This window comes from Dasypus novemcinctus, chromosome 18, assembly GCF_030445035.2.
Source record: "Dasypus novemcinctus isolate mDasNov1 chromosome 18, mDasNov1.1.hap2, whole genome shotgun sequence".
NCBI classification, from domain to species: domain Eukaryota; kingdom Metazoa; phylum Chordata; class Mammalia; order Cingulata; family Dasypodidae; genus Dasypus; species Dasypus novemcinctus.
The window spans coordinates 42,980,865-43,008,406 of record NC_080690.1 but is presented as its reverse complement, the minus strand read 5'-3'; positions in this window follow the sequence as shown (position 1 = coordinate 43,008,406).

Sequence of the window (27,542 nt, the reverse complement as noted above, 5' to 3'; positions counted from 1 at the left end):
TCTTTCATCAATATATGTTGCTTGTGTGTTTCTAGAAATTTGTACATTTCATCTAAGTTATCCATCTTGTTGGAATACAAATTTTCAAAGTATCTTCTATGATACTCATTATTTTTGTGGGATCCCTCATTTTTTTATTTCATGTATTTGCATTTTATCTATGTTTTCTTTTTAGCCCAGCTAAGAGTTTCTCAATTTTATTGATCTTCTCAAAGAACCAGCTTTTTGTTTTGTTAATTTTTTCTAGTTTTTTTTTATTCCTCAATTTCATTTAGTTCTGCTCTAATCTTTGTTATTTCCTTCTTTCTGTTAGTTTTGGGATTAGTAGGTTGTTCTCTTATTAATCTCCAGGTGTGCAGTTAAATCTTTGATTTTAGCTCTTTTTTCTTTTTGTAATAGAGGCATTTATGAATATAAATTCCCTCTCATCACTGCTTTTGCTGCACCCCATAGGCTTTGATATGTTGTGTTGTCATTTTCATTCATTTCAAGGCGGTCACTGATTTCTTTTGCAATTTCCTCTGTGACACACTGCTTGTCTAAGAATGTGTCATTTAACTTCCATATCTTTGTGCTTATTCTGGTTCTCTGCCCTTTATTATTCTCTAGCTTCATTCCATTGTGATCAGAGAAGTTACTTTGTATAATTTCAATCTTTCTGAATTCATTGAGGGTTGTTCTGTGGCCTAGCATGTGGTCTATTCTGGAGAATGATCCATGTGTGCTCAAGAGAATGTATATCTATCTCTCTTCTTCTGTCTGTCTGATGTACTATCTTCAATGTAACAAATTCTTTCCTCTCCCTGTTCAAATCAGCTCTGATCTGCTTCCAGAGTATTTTTTATTGCATTGTGCCATTCATCCCCATCAGACCTTTTATTTTTTACATATGTTTACCATTCTTCAGTATGTTCCCCCAGTTTCTTCTTAATATCCTTTAATTCTTCCTCCACTTCATTAAGTTGATTCATAATATTTGTTAGTACCTCCTTTAGTAGTTGTTCCATGTTCCACATCTCCTCCTGTTTTTTAGTTTGTTCATTAGACTGAGCCATGTCTTCCTGTTTCTTAGGATGGCTTGTAATTTTTTGTTGGTGTCTAGGCATCTGTTTATCTTGTGTTTATTCAAATGGTTAGCTTCCCTTTCTACCCCTGGGTTTTATTTTGGTTTGTTTTGTGTTAAGGTTCCTCTCTGACACATTGTTCCACTTATTCTATATTCTTGTAGTTGTGTGTGTTCCCTTGAAAAAGTATTGATCATAAAAAATGGAAGAGTAAGAAGAGAAAAAATTAGTAATAATAATTAAAAAAAATAGAAAAGGAACCATAAAAAAGCCAGGAAAAGAAACAAGTAATAATAATGAAAAATAATAAAAAATACAAAGAATAAGAATTAAAAAGTGGAATAAAAATGAGACAAGAAAAAATAGAATTAAAGAAAAGACCAGAAAAATAAGAAGTAAAAAAAAGAAAAAAGACCAAACAACAAAAGGTAGAATGAATGAAAAGCAACTGAAGAGGTGAAAATGAAAGAAAGAAACAAAATACAGAAACTAAGGAGAAAACAATAAGGAACAGAAAAAAGGAAACAAAGAAAGAGAATAAATAAAAAACAACAACCAAACAAAGAAAGCCAACAGATTTCTCTCTTAGACCCACAGGAACTGTCTCCAGCTGCCAGTGCTCATGAATCAATCACCCTATAGCCTGCCCTCCACAAGTAAGGTACTCGGTTTCAGCAAATAAAATAAAAAAGTAAAATAATAAAAAAAACATTTAAAAAAAAGATTGAAAAACCTAAAACAAAAATATAGTCTATAAGCTCCCTATCATAAGGTGCCAGCTCAGTGCCTGACAACCTGATGGATCATTATCTGGACCCCTTCTCTTAAGAGGTACAAGTAATTAAATAAGGGACCCAGTACATGTAATGCAGGTATTCCTACACTGAGCTATTCCCATTCCACAGGTTAGCTAGGCTTCTGAAAGCTTATTTTGCTTTCCCTGTCCCCTTCCCTCAGGTAATTTGGACTTCAAAAATTTGCTGGCTTCCTTCTTTCTGGGGCTGGTTAGGTGTTTGTCTCCACCTATCCCCTCACTGACCTAGTTCCTCTCTCCCTGGGCAATTGGGTGTGACAGCATGCCTAATCAGATACTCCCTTTCCTCTCCCTAGGACCACTTCATTACTGGCTTGGGCCTTTTTTGAGATTCAAGGGAGCTCAGCTGGCCAAACTCACTCAAGAGAAACCACTCTTTTCCTTCTGCCAGATCTCTTTTCCTCCAAGGGTCGAGAACATTCTTTCCCCACTCATCAGTGAGCCAGGGGTTTTTCCAAGGCTATTTCCCTTGAGGTTGGGGTATATGTGCTGGTCTCAGCTACAGGAGCAAATAACTCATGGTTTTTATTTGGCCTCTTTGTCTCTCTGTCCTCTTTCATGGATGATGCACAGGATACACTGGTCTGCAGATCCCCAAAGAAACTCCCTCATATAGCCTTTTGTCCTTCTTCCATTGTTTCTGTAAGAGAGTTGAGCCCTGCCTAGCTTCTTTGATACCATCTTCCTGGAAGTCCTAATTACGCTTCTTAATCTTCATTTCTACCTTCTTTTCCAAGTCTCTTGCCTTTGTTTTTTCCTTTCAGGTAGCAGCATTCACTTTACTATTTTTTGTAATTCTGGTTCTTTGGTAACATTCTATCGGGTTTTGTTTGTCTGTGAAGACTTTGAACTCACCCTTACTTTTGAAGGACAGTTTTGTCAGATACAAACTTCTTGGCTGGCAGTTTTTCCCTTTCAGTACTTTAAATATATCATACCACTTTCTTTTCACCTCCATGGTTTCTGATGAGAGGCAGACACTTTATCTTATCAAGTTTCCCTATTATGTGATGCTTTGCTTTTCTCTTGCCATTTTCAGAATCCTTTTTTTAATCTCTGATATTTGTCATTCTGAATAGTAGGTGTCTTAGGATAGGTCTACTCACATTTATTCTGTCTGGAGTGTGTTGTCCTTTTTGGAAATTAATATTTATATCTTTCATAAGGGTTGGGAAGTTTTCAGTCATTATATCCTCAAATATTCTTTCTGTCCCTTTTCTTTCTCTTCTGGGATACCAATAATGCACATTTTTGTGCATTTTGCATTTCATTCAATTCCCTGAGACCTGTTCCATTTTTTCCATTCCCTTCTCTTTCTATTCTCCTGTCTTTTCCAGTTCAGATGTTCTGTCTTTGAAATCACTAATTCTGTCTTCGAGCAATTCAAATCTGCCCTTATATGTCTGTAATGTATTTTAAGTCTTATCAATCATGTCTTTCATTCCCACAAGGTCTGTTCCTATTCTTTGCAGACTTTCAAATTGTTCTTTATGCTCATCCAGTGTCTTCATAATATCCTTTATCTCTCTAGTCTTATTTTCTTTCACTTTGAATTGCTCTTGGAGAGCTGTGTGATTATCATTGATTAATTGTCTTAAGTCCTATATGTCTTCAGAATATTTGGTTTGTTCATTTGTCTGGGTCATCTCTTCCTGTTTCCTAGTATGACTTGTAGTTTTTTGCTGATGTCTAGGCATCTGAATATGTTGGTGAAATTACTCTAATGGTCAATTTCTGTCTCACCTATTTTTTTTTCACAGCTCTTCTTTGATATTTGGCTCAACATATTCTAATTCTTTAAAGTTGCCCTGCTTAAGTTATCAGAATTGGGCCAGGGATTCACTAATGGGATGCAAGTTTTCTCCCAGAAGTTGGACTTAAGACACAGGTAAAAGCAGTTTTCTCCATGCAATTTCCAGACCCTCTTGTAGATGGTCCTCATCAGCACACCTTTCCATAGAGGTGTTTCTTTCAATCTCCACTTTCTTATATTTTTGTCTGACCAGAGCAGAGATTCAAAGCAGGCTCTGCTGACCAAATTCACTGATGACAACCTCCCCAACTCCCCCTCCATTTTCCCTTGTAACAGCTGACAGAGAGGAAGACATCTGTTCCACTCTCATTTGGCTGCAGTGAGCCAAGTATTTTACCCTGGTTTAATATCTTGGGGGTGAGGGAGGGAGCCCTCCCTAGCCACTGCTGGGGTTTGTAACTCATGTATTGCTTCAGGTTCTTTGTCTCTCTGTTCCTCACCTAGGGATTCTTTTTTTTTTTTCTTTTCAGTTTTTAAAAATATTTTTATTTTCTTTTTGAAAAAGATACATAGATCACACAAAATTAAAAAATATAAGGTTCCCATATACCCCACTCCCCACCCCTCCATGCTCCCACACCAACAACCTCTTTCATCAGTGCGGCACATTCATTGCATTTGATGAATACATTTTGGAGCACTGCTACACAGCATGGATTACAGCTTTCTTGTAGTTTCCACTCTCCCCCATTTCATTTGGTGGGTTATGGCAGGATATATAATGTCCTGCATCTGTCCCTGCAATGCCAAGTCCTGAAAATGCCCCCATATCACAACTCTTCTTCCCTCTCCCTGCCCTCAGCAACTCCCATGGCCACTGTCTCCACATCAATGACATAATTTCTTCCATTGCTAGAGTCACAAAAATTCTATAGTAGAATACCAGTAAGTCCACTCCAATCCATATTTTATCTCTCCATCTTGAGGAAGGCTATGTCCACTCCACCATTAAATTGAGAGGAGGCTTAGAGTCCATTTGGCTGATGGATAGCATTCTCCTGCTTGCAGCTGTTGACTCTCTCAGTTCCCTGGTGTGGTGGTTGACCATCCTCACCTCCCTGTTAGCTGACCTGGGTAAGTCCAATGAACTGGAGAGGAGGTGTTGTAACTCTGCTGAGGTTCAGGGCCCAGCTGGCACAAGGATAGTCCAGAGATTCAAGTCTCCTGAACATACAGCAACCCCAGCACCAACCACAGGTTCAGTAAAAGTGTCAGAAGAGGTATGTGTAGAGAGGTCACATCTAGGCCCAACTCCATCACATTCAGGAGCACAGATTCCAAAGTAAGGCCCACTGACAAGGCAAAGAACTCCAGAGCCATCTGCCATGACTATAGGACCTGGGTGTTTCTATAGCCCTCAGGAGTACTTCTACCTGTGGTTGTATCTACTTTGTCTGTCTCTGGAATCCTGCTTAGATGTGCAGAAGTGTGACCCCTCTGATGACCTCTCAACTCATTTTGAAGTCTCTTAGCCATATAAACTCATTTGTCTTTACCATTTCCCCCTTTTATTCAGGATCTTTTTCTAGTTGCATCACCAGCTGGTGTTTGGTAGTCATCCCTTGGTGCCAGGGAGGCTCATCTGGAGGGAGATGGTAATGCATTTACATGTTGAGTTTGGCTTAGAGAGTGGTCACATTTGAGCAGCATGGAGACTCTCAGGAGGTAGGTCTTAGGCACCCTGCAACTCCAGGCCTTGTTGAAATTTCAAGCACACAGGCTCATAAGTGTAGTCATCAGTATCAAGGGCATATCACTGGACCATCCTTCTTCATTGGTCTTTGCCCTTAAACTTGGGGAATTATTGCTGTTCCATTGGAGAATGCAACAGACCTCCCCAGGATAGGAACTCACCACTCCCTCAGTTTGTCATATGTAACTCTACACACTATGACAATACTCAACGAACATCTGAACATATCTATATACCCTGTGTGCATGCCCTGGAGAACTCCCTCTCACCCATGCATCCCCTATCAATGACATCCCACACTACCCAGTGCTCCTCCTCTGCCATAGTTGAAACCCTCTGTGATTCAAAGCTTCTTCAAATATGAAGCCTAATATATGTCCAAATTCAATTAGTAGGAAAATGAAATAGTAACAGTAGGTTTAAAGATTAGAAATAGAATACATAATAATTTGGGAAAATTAAAATAAAGTAAAAAATAAATTGGGGTATTAAAAAAATGAAAAATATCATAAATTTTTTTTTGATGTTTTGCCTTTCATCACTCTAATAAGTATTACCCTGTATATACAATGGCAAGCAATCTCTTCCATTTTCCTCAGTGTCCACATCTTTTTTAAAAGAATTATGTCTTCAAAAAAGTTTTAGGTCACAGTAAAGTCACATATAGAGTATTGGGGACTCCCTTATACCCAACATCAAATACTTTACCCCTTCTTCAGCAATGATCTTTTTACATGTGAATGTTACATTTGCTAAAACTGATGTACAGGCTACCAACCATGGTTCCATTATGATTTATATTTTGGACTGTACACTTCTATAAATTTTTGGTTACATTACGGTTTACATTATGGTTTACATTTTAGACTATATATTTCTTATATATTTTTGGTGAAATTTAACATGGCCTATATCCATTGTTGCATGATCTTGTGGAACACTTCCATTGCCCCTCGGTTACCCCCTGTTCCATCTATTCTATTCCTCTCTCCCCTTCCACTCGGAACCCACAGTGACAACCAAGCTTCACTGCTTGAAGGGCAAGATTCATAGATACTTGCGTAGCAACAATGTTGAGGGCTTGACACACTAGTCTGTGCTCCCCCACTGGGAGCCACCCATACTCTCAAGAATCACCTTCCCCTTTTTTTGAGAACATCAGGCCTCTCCAGAATGGGGGTACAATAACTTCCTTCTCATTTTTTGTGTCTCCACCCACTGATATAACACACTATGACAACAAGATGAGCACTCACACACTCCCTAGAAGTCTGCCCCAGGTGTACCCTGTGCCATATGCCCCCTGTCAAACACCTTTAACCAGTAACCCTTCCTTATTATGTTTTCTAAAGCATTTTCTCAACCTTATCATTTCAATCACATACCTGACAATCTCCTGTGTTCACCTGCTTCCCCCAACCCTCCCCCTAATTCCATGGTCTATCTGACCCATTCTCCCAACCCTAACTCCCCTCAAGCCTGCAAAACCCCTCCCAATAGTATCCCTATGCGCCCATCTTATCCCTTCCCTGCACAACTACTTACCTCCACTTTATCATAGATTTTGCCCATGTAGGCTTTGGCTCACAAGTTTCCTCTCCCCTCCCTATTTCCTGTAAGTCTATCTTCCAGTATCTAACTCTCTAAGACAGCTTGATTTGCTTAATTCATATCAGAGAGGTCATGTAGTATTTGTCCTTCAATGCCTGGCTTGCTTCACTCAACATAAGGTCCTCAAGATTCACCCATGTTATCCCACGTGTTAGTACTGTATTCCTCCTTACAGCTGAGCAGTATTCCATTGTATGTTTATACCACATTTTGTTTATCCATTCATCTGTTGATTGTGCATTTGGGTTGATTCAGACTTTTGTCGATAGTGAATAATGCCACTATGAACATGGGTGTACATATATCAGTTCATGTCCTTGTTTTCAGTTCTTCTGGGTATATACCCAGCAGTGGAATTGCTGGGTCATATGGCAAATCTATACCCAGGGATTCTGTATTACACAACTCCTGGTCTGCTGACCCCCAAAGCAGGTCCCTTGGACAGCTTTTGGCCCTTTCTCCATTGTTTTTGTGAGAGAGTTAAGCCCTGCCTGCCTACTCAACATCATCTTCTGGGAACTCCATATTCAATATTTTAATGTTTCAATTCTCTCCAAGTTGATATGTAGGTTCAATACAATCCTGATCACAATCCTATCAAGACATTATTACAGAATCTGAAACCGAGGCTAAAATTCCTCAGATCCTAGAATTCCCAAAACAATTTTGATAAAAAAGAACAAAGTTGGAGGACTTGTTCTATGTGACTTCAAAACTTACTATAAAGCTATAGTAATTATGGCAGCATGGTATTCACAGAAAGACAAATATCAGTGAAACACATGGAGTCCAAAAATAGATTCCCATATACATGGTCATTTTTTTTTTTCGTTTTTTTTTCTTCCCCTCCCCCCACCCTGCTGTTTTTGCTGTCTGTGTGCATTAGCTGTGTGATCTTCTGTGTCTGTTTCTTTTTGTCTTCTCTTCTTGTTTTCTCCTCTAGGCTTCACCGTGATTCAATCCTGGGGACCTCTGATGTGGGAGAGAGGTTCCCTATTGCTTGTACCATCTCAGTTACTGGTTTCTGTTGCATCTTGCCTTGACTATCCCTGCATCTCTCTTTGTTATGTCATCATCTTGCTGCGTCACTCACCCTGCAGGCCTGGCTCATCACACAGGCTTGACTTGTTGTGCAGGCACACCTTTATAAGGAGGCCTTAGGGATCAAACCTGGGTCCTTTCATATGGTAGATGGAAGCCCAATTGCTGGAGCCACATCTGTTTCCCTCAATTTGTTTTTGACAAACATGCCAAGGAGATTAGATAGGAAAAGCACAGTCTTTTCAACAAATTGTCCTGGAACTCCTAGCTAACTGAAAAAGATACATCTTTTTCTTTATGTTTCAATATATATATATTAATTCCAAATGGACATAAATGTATATATAAGTGGTAAAATTACAAAACTTATAAAATAAAACTTAGTAAAAAGACTTAATTACATTGGGATAGACAAAGAGTTCTTAGACATATTGTGCTTAAACACAAAATGTTTTTACAAAATCTAAATTAGTCTGCATCAAAATTTAAAATGTCTGCTCCTTTGAAAAAAGAAAGAAAAGGAAAAAAATACACTTAGGAATTGAAAAAACATAGACTAGGAAAAACATATGTCAAACTTATTTAGCAAAGAAGTTTGCATCAGGGAATACAGAAGGAACTCTTAAAATTTAATAATAAGGAGACAAAACTCAAAAAAGAATGGACAATATATCTGAACACTAGAGGAATGAGCAAAAAGCACGTGAAAAGATGCTTAATGTCAGTAGGTTTCAGAGAAATACAAATTAAAACTAGTAAGTGAGATCCCTCTTCATACCCACTGGACTGTATTAAAAAGCATGAAAATCCCAAGTGTTGGTGATGATGTAGTACTAAAAAATGGTGCAACTATGTTGGAAAACAGTTGGGCACTTTTTGTAAAGTTTGTCATATGACCCAGCAGTTCCGTTGTCAGATAATTACAGATAAGAAATGAAAATGTACTTCTACACAAAAAGTTATACACAAATGTTCATAGCAGCATTATTCATAATAGCCCCAAATTGGAAACAACTGAAAGGTCCTGTAGCAGTTTGATATGGTTATGAATTCCAAAAATAGATATTGTATTATGTTTATAATCTGGTCTGTACCTGGGCATGATTGAGTTATGACTAGGGCTTTGATTGGTCCATGCCATTAAGACCATGTCATTAAGGCACCCCAAGGGGTGGGGACTCACAGATAAAAGGCATGGCAAAGGACAGAATTGAGGATTTTTGATGTTGGAGTTCTGACGTTGGAGTTTGATGCTGAAGCCTTAAGCTGGAGCCATGGGAAGTAAGCTCACAGAGGAAACAGAAGCAAGCCCCAGGAAGAGAAGAACCCAGGAAACCTGAACCCTTTCAGATGTGAGCAACCATCTTGCTCCAACACATGGAAAGAGACTTTGGTGAGAAAAGTAACTTATCTTTATGACCTGGTGTCTGTAAATTCCTACCCCAAATAAATATCCTTTACACCAACCAATTTCTGGTATTTTGCATCAGCACCCCTTTGGCTGACTAATACAGGTCCATTACCAAAGTAATGAATATGCAAATCTTCATATAGCCATGTTATGGAAAACTATTCACCAGTAAAAAAGGCCAAACAATAACACATAAGAACATGGATGAACTTCACAGACATTATTCTGAGGAAAAAAGAGAGTTACAAAAGTATACATGCCATGATTTCATTTATAGGAAACTAAGAATAGGAGAAATCTAATTTACAATGACAGAAACAGATCAGCCATTGCCTTGTGCTGTGGGTTGGATGGGGGTTAACTCCAAAAAGTGGTTGAAGGGAACTTTTTAGGGTGATATTAACGTTCTTTATTTTGATTGTGGTGATTATATGGATGTGTTCATTTGTCAAAGTTATTGACCTATATTCTAAAAATGATGCAATCTTTTGCTTGTAAATTATATCTCGGTAAAGTTAATTAAAAACAAAATAACACACAAAGGTAGTGATCAATGTGTACAAACGACTCCTCTCCTTCTTGCCACTGTCTTCCAGGGAGAAAATATACTCAGGAGGCATAAGCACGCATCCTTTTGTAGAGACTTTATTCATCTTGTTGGAGCATGTTAGAGGTCTGTTGGGGTGCAAGTGATTTAGTTCAACATTATGCAGCAGAAAATTAAACAAGAAGTGGATTCTATGTGACAGTTCCATTTATTAGCAGAGAAACAATGGATTTGCTAAGATGAGTGACATCCAATTGTGTGGGTGTCACTTCTGATTGTCAAGTTGCAGGAAATGTTCAGCTAAGCCCTCAGCTTGTTAAACCTGAAAGAACTGTTTACAGGTTATATATTTTCCTCATGTGAACCATTACACATTCCATTTAATTTACAAAGGCAGAAGAGGTTTTCTTGATGAGTTGGCTCCTTTGGAACGAATGCTGACAACGATGCTTAATACCGGTAACTTCGGATTCCTGTCCTTTCTGTTAAAACAGGCTGAGTCTTAAATTGGGGCACCCAGAGTGCCAGAAGTTGCAGCCCATCTATATTGTAGTGGTATACCAACTACAGAGATGGCAGGATGGACCGAGCCCAGTCATTCTTTTCTAAGGCAGGTCATAAGAGGGCTCAGCCAACCCTTCTCTGTAACAGATACTCAGTTGTGAGCAAAATGTTCTGTTTCCGTGAGCATTAGGGGTGGCATAACTGTTTGGACAACTGGAGGGAAAGGGTAGAAATCTCAAAGAAGACTGCAGTCACTGCACAGTGACTGGAAGTTGTGTAATACTGCTTGAGTAGAGAAGGGAGCATCAGAATAACTCAGTAAACGTCCCAGGTCTCTTGAAGTCCAGAAACTTCCACCTCATAGTTAAAAGAACTAAACATTAGATGTAACCCACAGAAGGGATAGTTCCTTAATTTTGAAGGATCCCCAAATCTGGAGCCGGGAGGACTCCGAGAGGGGATTCACACTTCAGCTGGAGTTCAGACACATTGAATGAGGCCAGACAAGTCATTTAGGTCTTTTGACACTGTTTCCTTCCTTATGAATTAGGTTAACACCTGACCCTGACAACCAATTGGCAGCTATTTCCTCATCCTTCAGTTCCTTCAGCTTGAGATTTCTTTGTCTCCAACTCACTGCCAAATTAAAACCTATGTTCCACCAAAGAACCTGCTTTCATAAAAAGTATAAATTATCAAGGCTAACATTACTAAAGGTCTGGAAAGGAAAAGGAAAACTAGTTTCATGGTACATCGCACATCCACTAATACTTACAAGGCTCTCCTTCGTTATGCTGCCACCAGGGGTTAGGGTGTGTGTGTAAAGGTGTGTGTCACTGTATATATTTGAGTGAGTGTGTGTGTAAGGGTTCTTACTCCTTCTTATTGTAATACCCAGAATCCTCTTTTCTACTCCTCCCATTCTTCTCCTAGAAATTCACACTTCTCTCTCCACCATCAGGTACAGCAATTTTATCTCCCCCCAGCTATACACTCAGACTTATCTGGGTGATCAGCAAACCAAATGTCCTCCAGGTCATGGCACCCTCTTCTTTAGAAGAAGGCTTGGTGATCATCTTTTTGTAGCTGCACACAATTTTGGGTTTCATGTCTTCCTTATCAGTAGCTTATCAAAATCCCCATATTTCATCAATTTTAAGACCCACCCATATTTCACATATTTTAACATTTTGAGGTTAAAATACTACTTAAAATAGAAGACATCTTGCCACTATAAGCAACATTTTTCTTTCTTAGCTTCTTATATTTGTTTAAATATGGCATTTCCTTCAGCTTGAACATTGTACTATTTCTCTCCAAGGCAAAACTTATAATGCAAAATATTCTCTGTCTCAAAACAAAAATATATCAAAGTCCATGGAATTTCAAGGCTTGATTAACAAAATATGTACACAGGTAAATCCATCCTTGCTTTTGACTCATTTGTTCTAACTCATACTAGAAAGGACAGAGACAGTGAGCTGGGAATAAGGACAAGGAATCGTATACTCGTCTATTTTAAGTGGGATTCTGTTCAGTAAGAATGAGTAGTCAGTGCACTTGGGACTTAACTAGTAAAAACTATGTTACTCAAAGTGTGGTCCAAAGACTGACTACATCAGAATCTCCTGGAAGGTTTGTCAAGAAGTGTGAGTTTCTGGGCCATATTTCTAGTTACCTCAGTCACATCTCTGGAGAGGTACCCTAGATCTGAATTGCAAACAAGCTTCCCAGGGGATTTTTAATTATACTAAAATTTAAAAACTAGATTAAACTTTTCTGGAAAGTTGAGTACCTACCATAAACAAAGGCACTTCCATTTCAATTACCTATGATTTAAAGTTCTCAAAGACCATTTAAAGATATGCATTAGTCTCACATTTGCAATGAGGAAACTGAGCTCAAAGAGCTTAAATAACTTTCCATGTTCCCATCTGGCAAGTAGTTTGAGGCTAGATGTGAGCCCACCTATCCGATTTCAGGACTTTCCAAGCCCCATCTTGTCCTAACTGAACACAGAACATAATTTTTACAGCCTCTTTGGAATGCAATTTGGCTAAATCTATGGAAACTTAACATGCCTATTCCTTTAGCCCAGCAATTCCATTTTAAAGAGTTCTACTTCAGAGATGTTCAATTATAAGAACAAAGACACATACACATAACACACACACATGAATATTCATTGTAGCATTACTCATAATAGTAAAAAACAATCAGAAATAATCTATAGGCCCAACAATGCAGGACAAAGTATGATGCTTCCATACTATAAAATGCTATTTAGCAGTTTAAAAAATTAATGTACATTTCTGTGTAACAGCATGGAAAGATGCCTGAGGCATATGATTAAATATAAAAAAGTGAATTTAAGAACAGGAATGTAAAGAAGAATAACATTTATATAAAACAAAACAAAATCCTTTATTTGTGAGACAAATATGCAGGCTAGGAAAATATCTAGAAAGTTACATGCCACACTGCCAACAGTGGCTATCTTTTGAGAAGTGAGTGGCCTTGTGGGTGGTGGTGGTAGAAATGCAGAGTGAAGGTCACTTTTGAGTTTATTCTTACTTCTGTATTGTATTAAATTTGCCATGAGAATGTATTCAGGAGTCAGGTAAAAATTAAATTTAAAAAAGGCAAAACACATGTGCAAACTGTTTACACTCCTTCTCAACCATGAATTTAGGTACAGACATTGGCTGAGGTTGTAAGCTGTGCAAAATAACTAATAGAACAGATCCTTGTTTCTTGTTACGAATGATATACTCTGCCTAATGGGTAACTTGTTTTATTCCCTCCCAAATCAGAACTATAAAGCATAAAAATGTAACTCAGCAAAATGTAACCTGTGTTGGTGAAAGTTTTCTATTAATGGTAATGTTGGAAACTAGTCATATTTCATTTTATGCTTAGTTGATCTCACGTTTTAATAAAGAGCCCATAATATCTGCTATTTACCAAGGGAATTTAAGAAAGCTCACCAAAATGTATACAAAAGAATGAAGGTGAATTGCTTGCTATGAACTGCACTTTCTTCTTGGTATATTAACAAATAAAATGACAACTCTACTGAAAATTTCTGTCCCTTGCATCCTTTTTCTGCTTTGAAAAACCCAAATTGGCTTTTATCAGAGTATTTCAATACCTTCACCATTTGTCATGAAGAGGTCTTTAAAGATGCCTATACTTACAGGTTTTGTTTTATAAATAATTTAATTCTTAATAGAAAAGAATAAACTAACTGAGGGGATGCTCCAGTAATGTGGCTTGAAGTATGAACTGGACAGTTTCTCATGACTTATTCTGGGCAAGCAGATGAAACAGAAAATTTCATTATTCTCAAAATGACTCATCTGGCCCTCCTCAATCGGTTTGTAATATTGGTTTTATTCCTTTACTATATTATCTGTTGAATCAGTCCACCACAGGGAAAGCAGAATATCCTACTAACAAACTTTGGCCTTGAATAAGTTACATATGCATTCACTCTGAATTTCATTTCCTCATTTATGAAATGAAGGAGTTACCCAAGATAATCATGAATGTTTTAATTTTAAAAATTTTATGCTCTTAACATTAAATAATTTGGTTGTGGTAGAATGAAAATAATGGCAAATTTATTTCCTTCCCTGTATTCATATACTTTTTCATGTGACCTTGTAGCTCCTCCCACAAATAAGATCTCTTTTCTCATTCCCAGAGTCTGGGCTGGCCTCATGACTTGGTTTGACTAATAGGATGTGGTGGAAGTGACATTGTACCCATTCTGAGCTCAAGCCTCAAGAGACCTTGCATGCTTCTACTCTTCTACTCTCTCTTTTTGTACCCTGTCTAGCTTCCATGAGAACAAGCCCAGGCTAGCCCACTAAAGGATGAGAGACAATGTGAGCCCAGCAAGACCTGCATGAATGAGCCCAGTCAAAACAGAAGAACCACCAACCTGAGTTCATCCCAAATGATAGAACTGTGAATTAAATAAATGGTTGCTGTTTTAAGCCACTAAGTTATGGGTAGTTTGTTGTGCAGCAAAGAATTATCTGGTGCAATGGCAGATAGAGACAGATAGGAATAGCCTTAAGGCAATGGGTGAAGGTCATACGCTATGATTTTCAGCACATAGAGTAATAATGACTTCATGCCAATGTTTAACATGTTTCACTAAGTAAAAAATGTAAGAATAAAAAGTTTCCCTAAACACTTATCTACTGCTGGTGGGAACGTAGAATGATGCAGCCATTGCGGAGGATAGTTGGCGATTCCTCAGGAAGCTAAATTGAGGACTGCCGTATGATCCAGCAATCCCACTGCTTGGTAAATACTCAGAAGAATTGAAAGCAGGGACATGAACAGATATATGCACACCAATGCTCATAGAGACATTAGTCACTATTGCCAAAAGTTGGGAGCACCCCAAATATCCATCAACAGATGAATAGATAAGCAAATTGTGATATATGCATGCAATGGAATATTACTCAGTTGTAATAAGGAATTCAGCATTAACACACAGATAACACGGATAAATCTTGAATACCTTATGTTGAGGGAAGTAAGCCAGGCACGGAAGGACAGATTTAAATGACCTCATTGATATGAATTAAGCAAATTGAGTATACTCATAGAGCTATAGTCTGAAAGACAGGTTTACAGGAGACAGAAAGGGCCTAGAGGGTGGTGAGCAAATGCCCAAATGGGCAAAATCTACCATAAGATGGAAAGGTGTAGTTGGGCAGTGGAGGAGTGTGACAATGTGCAGTGATGTGCTTGGGTTAGGCAGTGCTGGTCTGTGAGGGGGAGTAGGGTATGGTGGCTGGGTTGGACTATCCATGGAACTGGAAAGAGGGTCAGGGGAAGCATCAGGTGAGCTCTGGGGATTTACAGGACTGTAGTTAAAACTACAATGTAGGGAGTGTTCTTTTGACAAATACGGCAGGAGAAGTATGGTGTTGGATGTGGGGGGAGGTATGAGGGATAGGGTGCACCTAGGGCAGCCTTCTTTGGAAATGTGTAAGTGTTCATCTTGTCATAGTATGTTACATCAGTGGGTGGAGACCACACAATAAATAAGAAAATGTCAAATTTCCATCCTGGGGAGTTCTGCTATGTTCTCAATTAGAGGGACAAGAAACACTTGAGTATATAGGCAGTGCCTAATAAAACAAAACAGACCAATATGTCATTTTGGAGAGGTTTTGAATCACAGATGGGTCACAGCAGGGGCAGGGAAGGATCACTCACACTAGGTGTCAGTGATGGGGGCTGCATGGGAAGGGGTTCACTTGGGGCGTGCCTCTAAGGCATATGAATATGATCAAATGTTCATAGGTCATTGTCATGTTGGGTGGAGATCCACACAATAACCAAAAGAATATTGAATTCCTATCCTGGGGAGTTCTGCTACATTCTCTAACAGGACAGCAAGATCCCTTGAGTGCTAGGGCAGTGCCTAATGAAGGAAGACAGACTATTATGTCAGGCCCTTGATATTGATGATTGTACTTATAAACCTTTTCTTGTGAAACTGAAACTTAGCCTAGTATTATATACTGCCTAAGAGTTACTTCCAGAAAGCTCCTTGTTGCTCAAATGAGACATCTAAGCCAAACTCAGCATATAGAAGCATTACCTTTCCCTCAAGTGGGAGATGACTCCTGTGGATGAATCTCCCTGGCACCAAGGTATTATTACTAAGTACCAGCTAGCAATGCATCTGGAGAAAGACTTTGACCAAAAGGGGGAAACTAAGTACAAATGAGTTTTAATGGATAAGAGATTTCGAAGTGAGTCAAGGGGTCATTCCAGAGGTTACGCTTATGCAAATCTCAGCAGGATCTCATTCACTACCACAGTAAACAGTGCCTCAAATAGCAGGGTTCCTGAGGGCTCTGGAGGCATCCAGAAACTATAAGTAGGACAGACAGCTCAGGAATTTGGCACCCATCAGTGGGCCTTACTTTGAAATTTATGCTCTCCCGTGTAACAGAGTTAGACTCTTTTATAGGTTCTCTACACATGGCTCTTCTGCCCCTTTTATTTGACCTATACTTAGCACTATACTTGATAAACATATGTCCCAGAGACTCACATCTTTGGTCTGTCCATGTGCCATTTGAACCCTGAATTTCAGCAGAGTGGCAATACCTACTCTCCAGTTCATTGGACTCACCCAGGACATCTAACAAGGAGATGATTATGGACAATGCCCATCCCAGGAAATAGAGTGTCTGCAACTGCAAGCAAGATAGCTCCATCCATCTGCCCCATGGGATCTAAATTAGAAATGGAGTGGGCATCACTACCCCAAAATCCTCAAGACTGGGGAATGAACAATGGACTAAAGTAGACTCATTATTATTCTACTATAGACTTATTGTTATTCTAGCAATGGAAGAACTTTTATCATTGATATAAGGATGAAGTGACTACTGAAGTTTCTGAGCAGAGAGAAAGGGAAAAATATGTGTAATATGGGGGCATTTTCAGGACTTTGGGGTTGTCCTACATGACACTGCAGTGATGGATACAGACCATTGTATATTTTGTCACAATTTAGAAAATTGTGTGGGTCAGAGTGTAAACTATAATGTAAACTGTAATCCATGGTTAGTAGCAATGCTTCAATATGTATTCTTCATTTGCAACAAATATATCTCACTAAATGAGGGATGTTGTTGAAGTGGGAAAGTGTGGGAAGGGAAGGAGTGGGACATATGGGAATCCCTTATATTTTTTATGTAACATTTATGTAATCTAAAGCTTCTTTAAAAATAAAAAAATTAATTAAAAAAAGAGGTTCCCTTAAAAGATCAAAAAGATGGATGAGACATGTTTTTGATGAGGGGGTGAGGGAATAGATACTCATACATTTATATGGGGGTTATCAATTGGTGCAACACCATTGGAGAATAATTTGGCAATATACATCAATTTATTTTTATTTTTTTATTGTCTTTTTTCAAAAAAATACTTAGATCACACAAAATGTTACATTAAAAAATATGAGTTTCCCACATATCCTACTCCCCACCCCCCCACACACTCCTCCCACACAACCTCTTTCATCAGTGTGACACATTCATTGCATTTGATGAGTACATTTGGGAGCACTGCCACACAGCATGGATTACAGTTTACTTGTAGTTTGCACTCTCCGCCAGTCCATTTGGTGGGTTATGGCAGGATATATAATGTACTGCATCTGTCCCTGCAATATCATTCAGGACAATCCCAAGTCCTGAAAATGCCCCCATATCACACCTCTTCTTTCTTCTCCCTGCCCTCAGCAACTCCCGTGGCCACTGTCTCCCTATCAATGATATAATTTCTTCCATTGCTAGAGTCACAATAATTCTGTAGTAGAATACCAGTAAGTCCACTCTAATCCATATTTTATTCCTCCATCCTGAGGACCCTGAGATGGTGATATACATCAATTTAAATGCATATATCAATCATCCCAGCAATTATTAGGAATTAATGCTACAGGTATAATTGCACAAGTGCTGTATCTGTACGAATGTTCTTTGAAGCAAAGGACTGGAAACAATGTAAATTTAAGAAAGTTTTCGTTAAATAAATCATGTTCTATTTATACAGTGAAATACTATCCAAATGTTAAAATAGATACATGCTGATATGAAATGATCAATCCTGCTGTAGTCATGGTGGGCTGCTCTGTACACACAGATGGTTCCCTCAAAGACCAGCTGAATCATAGTCCATCACCTTTCAGGGTCTCCTCTCAGGTCACATATAAGTGAGGCCCAGAAATGCAGGGGATTAAAGCCCAGCCTCTCATCCCTGGGAGAGGAAATTCTGAGGCACATTCTACAAATTTCCTCAGAGAGTCCCCAGTGGGATTGAATCCAGTTGCCCACAGAAGTAACCAACTCAATAACATGTTTTGTGTTGACTTTTCCTTCCTTCCGTGTCATACTCTTCCCATGCCATCCCTCTTATTTCCTTGAATAACTTCCAAATAAACTACCTGCACTCAGATTTTTGTGTTAGATTCTGTTTGGAGACAAACTAATAGAGAGTTACTAGGCTTTTCTGAGCTTTGGTTTTCTTGGTAAAGAAGAAATGGTCATGTATCTATATCTATGTCTATGTCTACATCTATGCCCATATGTATACTATTATCTATATATTTATATGTACTTCTATATCTGTCTACCTATCATCCATCCGTCTGTCTATCTATCTATCTATCTATCTATCTATCTATCTATCTATCTATCTATCTATCTATCTATCTATCTATCTATCTATCATCTGTAGCTTCAAATCATCTATCTATGTTATCTATCTATTCAACTATCTATCATCTGCCATCTGGAACATTGTAGGTGTTCAACAAAATGTAACTAGTTCCTAGCCAGGAAGCATCCTTCCCTCAATCTTGACTTAAATTCTTCAATTCTTCCTGAGACTGTGAATCACTGTTCTTCACTACTGGTGCTTAGTCTTTTAAAAGAAAAGGCATGGTGGAACAATTTTGTTAGTAAAGTATGTCTCAGCACTTAGAACTTATCACTGACCTTCAGACTCCTGTCTGCTGTACCTTGCAGGTTTCATTTATGTGAAGAAGAGCAAGCTTTCCAAAAGGATGATTGGGGAGCAACGGCAATGTGCCCAGTTTCACTATGTCATCCTGACATTTAGGGAAAAACCTGCTCAGCTCTTTGATTAGCAGCCCTGTTGGAGGCCAGGCAATCGTTTTCAGAAGCCAGCAGCAGGAAATCCAATGAGAAGCCACTGTTTATTTGGCAGAATAAAAGACCATAGTTGTCTTCTTATATCCATGACCAGGTGGGTAGAATTGTGTTCATATTGACCACACTGTGTTTAATTTAGGATCTCTTTATTCTTTCTGAAAGGCCATGCATTGTAATATATTTCTTTTGAGAAAATGGCTAGATTTCTTCAATGGATTAATCATTTTCTAGGTTGTAGTATACTGTGAGAATAAACTGTGTGCATGTGTATGCCTGTTTCTGAGAAAGAGAGAGCAATAGAAAAGAGAATGGTTCATCAGTGACTTTTTACCTCTAGAGACTCTGATCTGTTGGTCCTTCTCTCAGGGACTGATTTGCCTAAGATTCCCAAATAATATTTTTGGTACTATGGAACTTTAATAATTTTCTATTTTCTATTAGAGATATATGTAGACTTATCTCCCCTACTGAATGACATATCCTCAAGTGCAGGGAGCACTATTCAGAATTTTACTTTCCACGCTCCTATCACTACTTTCTCCAGGTTCAATGCCTAACTCAATTAACAGCAGCCAGCAGGTGCTCAGAAAGACTTCTGAGTTGAATTGCATCCCTCATCTGTTAATAAGTGATGTCATTAATGTGCTGGCCTTGTTGGCTCTGGGGAAGGGCAGGGCTAAAGAAGAATACAATGTTATCAGTGCTTGGGCCTAGTGGAGGGTCAATAAACATTTGATTCATTATTAGATGAATAAATGAATGAATGTTAAAGAGTGCAAAATCAAGAGGGCAACTCTTCCTCCAGCTGCCTTTGTTGTTTGTTCTGTATACTTCTGGCGCATAGTAGGTGATGCATAAAAGTTAATTAGATGAATAAGTGTTTGAAAGACTAAGTGAAGTGAAGGAGTGGAGGCTGAGCTCTCAAAGCACCTTGGGTCTGTCTGGTTTTTGGAACAGGGGCTGAGCATCTGTTTTTTAACTTGAAAGGAACATATTCTTATTTTGCCCTGGTGTGCACCTAGGTGTGTTATTAGATGGAAGATACACAGAAACTGTTATCTATTTGGGAAAGCAGTGGCAGTGACTTTCAAAAGGTTTGGCTTCTTTTGCTCAGAGAAGTATCAGGCACTTCATAAAATAAGGCAAATCTATGCCATGATACTGTGGGTTGACATTCTATTGAATATTCAAGGTAGAATTTCTCCTGGATCAATGGACTGAAGTGTGGGAGTAGGATCTTCCTTCAAAATTTATCAGTATGTTGATCCTGGATTGCCAAACCCAAGAGATATAGGAAAAGAAGGAAACTGCAATCATCTCATTCCTGTTGGGTGGATATTGTGATGCTAATCAAAGAGAATTGCTTTCCTGTCCAGGGCCCTGCATTGAGTCAGAGTTCTGAGAGTAAAGATAGAGGAAAGGAGTTGGCCCCTGAATTAAGGACATCATGGTGGCATAGATGTGGACCCAAGTAGGGATCCCACACTCTCACTCCTTTGTAACAGAAACTATCCATCCTGGAGTATGAGAAAGAGTTCTTGCTGACCCAGAGCTTCATGTGGGGTATGTGGTTTAAGAATCGGGCATCTCTGCTTTTCTGACTTGATCCAAAACAAGATTCAAATATCTGGCCCTCAAGGTGGGTGTGGATCAAAGCTTTCTTCTAGCATTCTACTGACAACATCATGATTGTGTATACCTTGCCTGCCACTCCCGTTGGGGGAAAATTTGGGTGTGGGAAACCCTGAGCAAAATTAGCCCTAATCCTCTATTATTTGGGCCTGTGGCATGGCAATGCCCTAAAGGGACTTTAGGCTGTAAGTTTAGAGACATGTGTTGGAGTCCTGAGTTTGGACTTGTTTCTGCAAATATGAACATTTGTGCTTGAACTTGAGGCCGGCAAATGGCTCCTGGTCTGCTTTTTTATGAGTCTAAGTTGGAGGCTTTTCTGTTTCCTGTCTGGCTCCTCCTATGGCATGGGAATTTCTGTAGAGGGTAGGATTTGTTTCATTCCTCAGGCTGTGTGGCAATGACCGCAAATAATACATTCTCTCTCTTGAGCAACATCAACTCTCCCCTTTTCGTAGTGATTGAATCTGATGATGGTGTTTCAGGCATGATGTTTCTCCTTGTTTTGTTTTCATTTCTTTCCTGATACTTTTAGGACATTTTTGAGCTAAGCATTAATGGCAGACTAATAGCAGAAACACAAGTGGGTAAAAAAGTTGATGGACCACGAATTACATTTTCTGTGCAATTAAACTCTGTAGTAGACTACTTAGCTACAAATTTGACAGTGGGGGAAACCAGTCTTCTGGACAGAGAATTAGACAATTATAGACTGAGGCAGGAATTGTGCTCAAGAGATGTACTGGTGTAGCCTCAGATATTAAGCCAAGAAGATGTATCCCTTTTTCACAAATGAGGAACTGATATTGGATTATGAAGACAAGAGAATAAAGTGTCTTTTCATGGATTGCCTAAGTAAACAAGGTTTGTTTCAAAGACAAGGACCCATGGCTAAGAATTGGTAAGGTAAGAAGATAGGTGGAAAATTTGTACTTTCCTTCATTTTACTGTGCTCAGTTATATACTCAGCATTTACTTCGTTATGCTATAGTCAGTCTAACTTCCAAAGAGACTAGTAGATTACAGTGTTACATGGCTATAAATCACTCTCCTTTTGTTCAACAAATAAGCTTTGAGTGAATGTATGCCCTCTGCTAACCAATGGAGACTGGGGTGATCAAAATATTAGAGTCTCTCTCTTTACAGAGTTAGGGATATAGATATTAAACAAACAACACACAAATATATTACTATGTGAATATATTTGGTGACAAGGAGGAAGAAAACCATGGTGCAAAAAGAGTATACAATAATAAGTTAATTATTTAGATTGGGAGTTAAGAAAGACTTTTCTGAGGAAGAGATGTTTAAACTGAAGTCTGAAGGGTAGGGAAGTAGTGAGACAGAGACTGTGAGGAATGTTCCAGGCCAGTAGCAGTTGAAGAAATGAAAAGACCAGTGTGGCTCGAGTGTGGTGTGGTGATTGGTGGAAGGAGAGGCATGTAGGAAATTTGGAGAGGATGCTCAAATCTAATCAAGAGGGGCCTGATGGACCTCAACAAGAAGTATGGACTTTATCCAAAAGGAGCAGGGAGCCTTTAAAGCAGTGCTGTCCAATTGAACCTTTCTAGGTTCTATAATTTGTGTTGTTCAAAACAGTAGCTACTAGTCGCCTATGACTACTGAGCATTCAAAATGTAGCTAGTGAGACCAAAGAACTGTATGTTTACTTTTACTTTATTTTTATTAATTTATATTTCAACAGTCATATGTGGCTAGTAGTTATACTGCTTTAGACAGTACAGGCTTTTAAGGAACAGAGTGACAAGATCAGATTTAGCTTATAAAAATTTCATTCTGGCTCTAGTTTGGAGAATGAATTGGAAAGGGCAGGAGTGGAAGGAGAGTGACCACTGAAGGGACTTGGTGTAGAATGGGAGTAGTGGTTATGGAGAAAGTGGATGTATCTGTGAAATGGTCTGGGGCAGAATCCCAGGACTTGGTTATGGAAGGGATATACAGAGTAAGGAAAGGGGAGGTAGAGAGGGACCAAGGATAATGCCTGGGAATCTGTCTTGAAAAACTGGTGGATGAGAGTACCTCCACCATGGCAGGGAAGAGGAGAAGGGGAGCAGATCTGAGAGTTGGTGCGGGGGAATGGAATATTTAGTGTTGTGATACTGGCTGAACATACAGTGGAGATGCCAATAGGTATCTGGATGTGGGAGTCTTCAGCTCAAACCACATTTCAGAGCAATCTGGTCTTGAAGGCTGAGCATCAAGAGAAGGGAGGCTAAACACATCCATTGGTAGAATGTGAAGAATTTGAGACAAATTGTTAGGTCATGCCTGGAGATAATTCGGGGCTTGCAATGAACAATCTCTCTCTGCCCACATTCCTTTATTTTGAAGCAATTAGTGGAATACTGGAGAGGTAGGTTACCCTTCTGCATTTACTCATGAATACACATCATTTACTAAATATGTACTTGGACAATTGCATTCCATTGTTTCCCAAAGTGTAGGTCATATACTAGGAGATGATTTAGGAAAACACAGAGCATTAAATAACATGAAAATATGCCAAGAGAAAGTGATTTATTTTCTGATTTCTTTCTCTGTTCTGATGACAGGTGAAGAAAGTCTCAGCTTGTTGTAAGCACGCCCTTAAAACCCCACACATGCTCCTTTTCACACAAGGGAGAATAGATCTCAGGTCTGAACCCATGGCAGGTAATAGTATCTAGCTATTAATAATTAATAACATTATTTTGTTTCTATTGCATTTATTTTATAGTTATTTTCTTTTTTAATACCAAAGATAATTTTAATTTGAAAAAACTTCAACTTACTGAAAGATTTAATAAGTTTACTGAACATTTTTCCTAAACCATTTGATTGTAAGTTGCTGGCATGAATACATTTCTGTGTAATTCCTACAAACAAGGACAATCTCTTCATAAACATAATGCAACTATCAAAATCAGGAAGTTAACACTGACATGTAACTACCATTTAAGTCACAGACCCTGTTCAATTTTCACCAGTGGTAGCAAGAATGATTTTACTGCAAAATAATCCAATCCATGGTCACTGGTTGTATTTAATTGCCTCTTTAGTTTTCTTCAGTCTATAACAGTGCCTCAGTCTTTTCTGGACTTTCATGACCTCAATGCTTTTAAAGATTGTTTTGTTGAATGTCCCTGAATTTTTATTTGCCTGATGTTTGTCCATGACAAGATTCAGATTATGCATGATTGACAAAATACCACAGAAAGGATGTTGTGTTCTTCTCATTGCATCCTATCCCATTACTGGTGGTGTTAACTTTGATTACTCGATAAAGTTGGTGGCTACAGGTCTCTCCACTATAAAGAAAACTGCTCTTTTATCCTTTATAATTAATAAGCATTTTGTAGGGAGATACTTCAAGACTGTGTAAACATCCTCTCCCTCATCAAATTTTAAGGACTAGTTTTAGCATCCATTGATATTTCTTGGAAGAATTTATTGTTACTCTGATGGTTGCCAAACAATGAATTTCTAATTGTATCTTTTCTGCTGAGAGTAAAAGCTTTTCTTCTCATTTATTTATTCATTTCTTTATATATATCTGTATGGATACACAGATTCTTATTTTTTCAATTGGTTGTAATCTGTTACTATCATTATTTTGATGTTTAAATCATTCTAGACTTGGTCAGTGAAAACCTCTCCAGTCATCTTTCCTCTTTTTGACATGCTTCCATCATTCTTTGAGTGCTCCCTTTGCTTTCTGGAACAAGATTTTCCAGGATCATCAGACCTAGCCCTGGCATCAACCTTTTCCCCAAGGAATCTTGGCTAATTTTTGTAAACAATGGTATTTAGAAACCAAGATCTGGGTGTTAAGTGTGTTCATTGCTATTGTGTTATCACTGTCCCCAGGCCCTCTCAATGGGGATATGTGTATGTACGTATTTGTATGTGTGTGTGTGTGTGTTAACATAAATATCATGAATTCATACCAATATCAACCCAACACTACACATTTCATTCTTTCTATATTTGTAACTCCTTTATGTGCCAATGAGAAACCTGGCTTCCTTTAGCATTTACGTATTGGAGCAATCTCTCATTTACATAGTCAGTCTCCAATCACCACAACTGCCCCATGCACTGATGCCTTTTTCACCCTGTTTGGATTCTGACACCCAAATGCTTTGGGGCGTTTCTCTCCTACTCTCAATGCTTTTGGCTGAGGGTCCAATACTCCATGTCAGCTCCTGCTGCCGTCCCCTCACACATACACGTTTGCCCTCCTTATCCCTCTTGGACCTGACACCTTGTGCTGGCTGTTGCTTCTGACCCCCTGAATACTTTTCATACCCAGCTGGAACTCCACATGGGGCCTCACAGTTCTCTTTATTCCACTTGTGATCCAGCACTCTGATGTTACTGCTCCCCAGTGCATGGGCATGCCCTTTTTCTCAGCTTCAACACCTCACACTGGGCCATGCCTTCACTGCCCCCTAACACATATGGACTCTGGCCCCCAACTCCATGTGACAGGGATGTCCTCCTCAGCTTGTGCATTGGCATCTTGCAATGGGCTCCTCTCCCTCACCCCCCACAGATATACAGACACCTTCCTTGTTCAGCCCTGCCTATTGCCTTTTGGACTGAATTTTTCAGGAAAGAATGAAAGAAGGAAGCTAGAGTTGCTTTTTGTTCATAGCTTACATTGATTTCTCATTTATTGATACATAGAAGAAAATCAATTTATTTCTAAAACATATTTATCTGGGCCCACATAAAATGTGAACTTTATTAAATACTCTAAAAGTGTAAATTTGGCCCAAGGGTGATGAGGCAGAAGTATTTTCTCTTTGTTTAAGCTCTGTGGCCTAATGACCACTCACTCCACCATGCATATGCAGCTTCCCTAACCACAGGACATCCATATGCACGCTCCAGTGCCATCTGTCCCTGAAACAAAAGGTGTGCACAGCAGAGAGCCCCCTCTGTCAGCTGTGATTTATGAGTTCCTGTATTTGGAGGCTGTTCTACTCCAGGCTGCGCTGACTCAGTGCCCCAAGGGCAGCCTGTCCTAATGTTCTAGCCTCTCCTGGGGACTTCGTGTCCATGTAGTCACTGTTCAGACTCAGAACCCCAGGAGGGTACTCTGCTTTTCACTTCTTGTCCAACTCCTCCGTCTCCAGCATTCTTTCCTTTTTTCTGTTCTGTCTGGGTGAGATACCTTCCCCATCCAGCCCAGCGCACACAGCCTTCTTTCTCCTCTCAGCTGGGCTGGGTGGACCAGCCTTCAATCTCCCTCTGTGCAGTTGTGAGGCTTATTTGGAGTGCTCTATTCAATATCCATTTCCTTTTGGCACTCCTGTTCACCGTACTTTCCCATGCTGCAGGAGTCTGCCCTAGAACAGTAGTAAAGAAGAGGATTGGGAGTCAGAAAACACATATTCAAGTCCTCATTCTCTACTACTATTTTGTGAGTGTGTGTGTGTGTGTTTGTAGGAAAAAGAGAGAGAGGGAAAAAGGGGACAAAGGAAGGAAGGGAGGGAGAGATAAAGATAGAGATGGGGAGAGATAAAGATAGAGATGGGGGTAGAGATAGAGATGGAAATGGAGGTAGACATGGAGATAGAGCAGAGGTGAGAGAGAAAGAAAGAGAGAGAGAATGATGATGAGAAATAACAAGTTTGAGCAAGTCATCAAGTTAGTCATTACACATGATTGCATCTTTTTTATTTGAGTGAACCTCTGGACATTCCATTGTGCAGTTTTGTAGAAGGGCAATTCCAATACCCACCTCTTACTATGAAGCCTAAGGGCCCAAATCCTTTCTCCTTTTTCCCTCCATCCCATTCCATCCCTGAATTCAGCCAATCCAATGCTCCCTCCCATGATCTTGCCAACCAGTAAAAGCTTTAGAACCGCCTGGAGGTCAGATCCTGAGCTGGGATGATAGAGAGCATGGGCCAGATAGAATCTGCAGCATGACCTTCATTCCTCCCTACCCTCAAGGCTGGTCCTCTGATCTCCCAGTTTCTTTGAATTCCCAATATCTTTTCATTACATTACTTAAATATATATATATGTATTACTTAATTTATATATATATTACTTAAATATATATATGTGTATAAAATTTTTTAAAGATACTTAGATTACATAAATGTTACATTAAAAAAATAGGGGATTCCCATATGTCCCACTACCTACCCCCTCCACACTTTCCCACATTAACAACATCCTTCATTAATGTGACACATTTGTTACAATTGATGAACACATTTTGGAGCATTTCCACTAAGCATGGATTATAGTTTACATTGTAGTTTACACTCCCTCCTGCACAATTTTGTAAATTATGACAAAATATATAAGGGTTTGTATCTGTTTTTGCAATGTCATTCAGTATGATTCCCAAGTCTCAAAAATGTCTCCATATTACAACTATTTTTCTCTCTCCCACCCCTCCAGAACCTCCGGTGGCCACTGCTTCCACATCAGTGACAAAAGTTCTTTTATTGCTAGAATAATAATAAGTCTATAGTAGAATAACAGTAAGTCTACTCTAGTTCCATCATTCATTCTCCAATCTCAAGGATTCTGGGATGTTGATGCCCACTCTACCTCCAATTGAGAGGGGCTTAGCTCTCATGGGACAGATGATGGGAATATTTTCCTTGCAGTTGCAGGTTCTCTCTGTTCCTTGGAATGGTCACTGTCCATCATCATCTCCTTGTTAG